Below are 6000 nucleotides of genomic sequence, written 5' to 3'. Positions count from 1 at the left end.
GAAAATTCAAAGATTTGCCGGTCCTGTTTCAGCCACCTGCTTTGTGGGAAAATGTGTTGATCAGTTTACTGTGCTGATATTTACAATGACAGAATTCAGTGACTGAAAGACTCTTTGATGTACTGTTGCTATTTCATAAGAGTACATTAAAAAAAAAAAAGAACATGATGCAACAGCCAGGCGGCTAGTTCAAAGGCTTTGACTTGGCGGCCGAGTGAAAAAATATACTGATATTTAGTGATTGAATTCAGAGGCAGAAAGACCCAGTTTTAAAATCCTAGCGAGACCTCTGTTTAAAGATATCATATATTATGTCAGTTTTTAGGATAAATAGTTGTCATTATACTGTAAATAAACAGTCTGGTGAAATAGCGATCAATGAAAACTTCTGGTAAATGTTAACAGGTGGCAACAGAGAATGAAATAAACACCAATTAAACGACTTCCTGTGTGAAGAAAGTCACGTTCTAATCCTTTAATTCCGTTTCAGTGTAAACATTATAATTACAACATAGTCTGTTCATTGAAAACATGAAAAGAGTCAATCGACCGTCACATCGAAACCCGTGAGTACTTCTGTGAGGACCTAATTACATGTACATGCCGGCTTTGTTTTGATCAACAACTTGGGGAAGTGTTTGTTGCATTAAAAAAAAAATCGATTACAAGAGACCTCGGGAGCTGGATTAAGGGTCTTGGAGTTGCCTTTGACGTAAAGCAAAACAGTAACAGAGACAACGACGACGATAGTGACTTCGAATGTTTCAGTGAAACTGATGTCATTAATGCCGAGGCTGTTTGGGAGAAATTAGTACAGACTCATGGTCCTGAGATGGGCGTTTCTCTTGATGGAGGAGTGGATTTGTTCTGACAATGATTGCCCTACAGCCGCATATATGTCAGATGAAACTATAATTATTTCTATAGAGAACAAATTTGCAGCAGAAGACGATTCTAACTGGAATAACACAAGTGTTGAAAGTGATGCAGACACAGATGTTGCACCCCACCCCTCTGCACAGGAAGCAAATATTTTGATCTTGCCATAAGGTGGCTGGAGACCCAAAATGTTGACTACGTAAAGCTCATGCAGTTGAGAAATCTGAGGGATTTTGCTCGGCGGCAGAGAAACCAAGGAGTAACACACACAAAAAAAATTAACTGATTTTTTCAAAAAGTGAATTGATATTTGTCAAGCGTGGCACAAACGGCAAGTATTAACTTGTTCTAATTTACGTTGTTTTAAATTTGAGACCAATTAAATATGTTAGTACTGATTAACTCTTGTTTTTTTTTTTTCCATTTTACTTCTATCGCATTCAAATCTATCTATCTATCGTTCGATCGACACTGTTTCTCGAAAAGAGTCGATCTTTTGTGTAAAAAAAAAAATATAATTTGGCTCAAACAATAAAACTAGAATGTATACAATTCAACATAAAAATTAGTGACGTAGTACACAATGCGTGAAGTGGTACACATGTTCAGCGAACGGAAACCACGTGGAATAATGTTTTCGATGATCGCCTCAATATACTGTAATTTATCCTGAAATTTTTAATGTTGTCCTATGAGAAAATAATAAAGTACACCGTTATGAAGAGATATTTATTAACAGTTAATCTCAGAACGATTATAAAGTGAATATTCAACAGTATAATCTGCCTACCCCCCCCCCCATTTTTCCGTTATGTCGTCAATCACTTTATTGGTTTTGGGCTTATTTTATAGGTCCCTCGATAACTCGCCCCTCGCTTATAGTGCGGTCGATGTTTCTGGACCCCGATGTGCGCGAGTTATCGAGGGAGTGGTGTACTTATGTCCAGTTTGTTTATAAAATTCTTTCTCACATGGTACAGTTTTCAGAGAGACACGATAAATTCAACAAGTGTGGTAATGAAGGGACAGGCATTCTTTATTTATGCACACATCCCAAAGGGACATTGCTATGTTTGAATCAACACTGAACTGAAGAATGGAGCATCAGCTGCATCAATTAAAATATTGTGGCCCACACAAAATACTGCAAGGACTATAATCAATTTATGAGTGCAATGGGCATGAATTACTGTAGCAGACTGGAGGAAGTAATCCGAATTTATTAATATCTTGAAGCTAAATATAGTAAAGTTTTCATCTATAATCTGTGGAATCATTTTTGCACACAGTTTGCAGGATTTGTCTTTGGGTCATCGTTTTTCTTTTTCTTCATCTTTCTAGCTTATGGTATCTTGATAAGTCTTATGGTGCCGTGCAACTGCACTTGATGATTACCACAGCCAGTGACATTGTATCAAATCTTCTGGGATCAGATGATTCAATGCAAATTCCACATAACCTATCACCATCCTCATGTTTGCCATCTGACTTACTAAGTTATTTTGCCTAAATAATAAAAACAATCTGGTCTGATGTATTGATAGCGTTCTGAATGACCATAATATATTCTCTGTATCTATCCTAGAAAATCCTGAGTGGATTGCTGTTTGGTTTTAATAAACCAAAGTAATCCAATGAAAGGCATTTTACAGACACAAGTGTCTGTTTCCTGTATGCAGTGATTAAATGATAGTATTATGTCTTTATTTTTTTAAAACTGATGATACATATGACCACCTTCAATGTGCAATATTAGTTATGTTAATTAACGAGTGGGCAATATTTGAATTTCAAAGATAAAAGTGTATGCCATGATCACTTTAGTAGGATGATTTGTCAAGTGAGGTTATCTTTTCTGTTTGAATAAATATTGTTAACTAAACTATTTTCGCAAGTTATGACATAAGAATGATTCAAAGAAAGAAAATTCATTAAATTGAACATATAAAATGTAATACTGCAACAGAGTCTAGATGAACTATTTCTTCAGAGACACAATCCAGACTCTGTGGCAGCAAAATTATCAAATAGGACACAACTAAGAGACAATCACATTTTCAGTCACAATGGTTTGACAATTATCAATGGCTTGAATTCATTGACTGTGAAGGCAAAGTGATTTGCAGTTACTGCAAAAAAGTTCCCAAACTGTCACAGATTTTAAATTCTACCAGTGGACTTGTAAGTGTAACTGACAAATTCAGGATTTAATCAAGCAAGTCTCATGATAGTATTATACCTAATAAAGCAAAATGTAGCACAGTATATTCATGACACTTAGGCCAGCATGTACAAAATATTCCTCAAGTTACAGTTGCTAGCACTCCACTAAGAAATGTCATTTTATAATAAATAAAAATGTAATGGAAAAAAAAATCGATAAAGTGATTGCACTCTTTAACATAGCCTACTACCTAACTCAATAATGAAAATGATTTGGTTCATTATATCTTTGTGTTTTATGGAATAAATGCATACATCTGATTGAATTTTAGGCAAGAGACTGAACTTTTGGGTTAAGTTAAAATGTATGTGGAACAAATGCATTTTCTAAAACTACTTGTATCAGTGTGCATTGTGACTTTTCTTTAAGATAACTCTAAATGGTACTGGGTATATATCATTTTCTTCAACTGCACACTGTTGTCTTCCATTTGATTTGATGACTTACAGCTATACTGTCTACACAGTAGGCCTCAACGTCAGGAAAAATTCTGTATACTTCAGTTACAGCTGAAATAAGTTTTGCATTAGTACCTGAATCAGACAAAAAAGGTTGTGTTCTGGTGTGTGAATAGAAATGGCTAAAAGTAATATAGACAAAAGCCATAAGAGTACACAAGTTACATATGAAAACCACCAATTCACTTGCATGTGTGGCATACAAGTTCAAAGATTTGCTTCAAGTTTATTTGTGTACACAGATTGTTCAACTCATAAGATATTTTAAGAGCTATTTCTCTATTGTATGCATAATTCATTTACAAATGTGATTAGTGGGCCACACCGAAGGCCATACTATTAGTTCACTTGGCAATATGGTAACGTCAGCTGAAAAGCATAATCATCCATTAAAAGAGCATTATGATATGAACATTAGGTATTTAGGACATATAGATTTTTCTTTTCCAAATGGAGTCCAAGTAATTATTGCCCAATCCAGGTATAATTTTGTACACAAGTAAAGAACAAAATAAGATAAATCTTCATTTATTTGCAATTGACAATACACTTCTTAATGAATATACACTTTTGCATTTATTTTGTATCACTTGAATAAACAATATTTCTTTCAGTTCATTTTAAACTTTTATTTTATATCACTTGAGTAAACAATATCTCTTTCGTTTCATTTAACACTTAGAAACAGGTTCTTCCAGTTACAATAATCAACTCTGGAAACAATAAACAAACTGGAACTTTTGACCTAATTATATTACATTTACTAGGGTTAAAACAATAAATTCCTTAACATAATAAATTAACAGTTCCAGTTAATCAAACACAAAATCACCTTTTATACAGGGTGTGAACTGTTAATATTTACAGGATAAAGCTTATAGTTTCCAAATTGATTGAAGCTTACATGTTGCAGTTGCTGGCACATATCTATTTCCAGCATGGTTTGCATACATTCCACCTTTAATAATTTTGTTACTTCCCTACCCCACCCCATTCAGTAACAAGTATCAAAAATCAGGCTCATTCTAAGGCAAAGTCTGTAACTTGTGTACCACAGTCATCAGAGAGACAAAGATGCAAAACTTTATGATGCCTGTCAAAGGAAGAAAACAGTTTGTTGTTTACCCAAGTTTTGAACCAGTTAACTTGAATTCTCAGACCATCAATTGCTACAGCCCCACTAATTACAATTGTTAGGGAATAATGAGAACTCACCTTCAGTTATCTGTGTATATATATAATTTTAATAACCAAGAATACCGGATGTCTGGGAACATTATAGCATTCAATGGTAACGTCAGAACTGAGATGAGAGAATTAAACAAGCATAGTACATGACATAATATATCCATAAACTATTGACTGGGAAAAATACTACAGAACACCATTTCTGCTGGCAGTAAGATGTTGAACCTATATGTCATAAATATCAGGTTGGACATCTAGGACCAGTAATATTCATAATGGGCAGTACCCACCCCCCACCCCCCCAAGTGAGAAGGGCCTGATTTGTAATCTAAGCCACCCAACCTATCACAGCCTTTATAGTACTTGAAACAAATATTGAGTAATAGTAAAACAAACTCTGAAAGTTATTAAAACCAATTTGTTATATTTCCATAACTCTGCATAGTTAACTGTGCAAGCAGACTTAAACATATCAGTGTATGACAGTTAAATTGAGCTATAGCGTCGATTAACAGAAGCTACGAATTCATCAACAAGCAGTGAACAATCATCTTCACAATAAATGTCAAACATTAGCATCCATAAGCTGTCAAGACAAGTTGTTACACTGGATATATAATCATCCATTTATTTCAAACAAGCTGTGAAAAACGAACCTCACGTCCGCTATATGTACGCTGGCCATTGCAAAGGATGCTTTAATAGATTAATGTTTATCGTCGTGTCTTGACAACCATTTTGCGCGCGCACACCGGAAAGTCATGCTATATATTTGTTACTTGTGAACGTATTCGTGGGCAGTACGCTATATATTGTTCCCATGGCCGTATTCACGGGCAGAATGCTATATGTTTGTTCTTCGTGAACGTATTTTTGGGCAGTTACTTTGTCATCTTCAACCTAAAGGTCAAAACTGCCCATGAAATATATATATCTGCCCACGAACCGAAAACATGAATAGGACTATAACATAAGTGTATATACTTATTTTCAACATATACATAATTACTATGTAAGAAATACAACCTATGTATATGTATTTTGATTTGAAATGTAAACTATATCATGTCCTTCCCGTAAACCCACTTTCGGGATGACTGCCCACAACGCACCTAAAACGTGTATATATATATATATATATATATATATATATATATATATATATATATATATATATATATATATATATATATGATGAATGCATAATGTATATACATTATTTTCAACAAAACATACCCAATGTAAGTAAAG

This window comes from Sinohyriopsis cumingii, chromosome 15 (assembly GCF_028554795.1).
Source record: "Sinohyriopsis cumingii isolate HCF-2022 chromosome 15, ASM2855479v2, whole genome shotgun sequence".
Classification (NCBI taxonomy): domain Eukaryota; kingdom Metazoa; phylum Mollusca; class Bivalvia; order Unionida; family Unionidae; genus Sinohyriopsis; species Sinohyriopsis cumingii.
The sequence above is the reverse complement of the archived record's forward strand: the minus strand, read 5'-3'. Positions refer to the sequence as shown.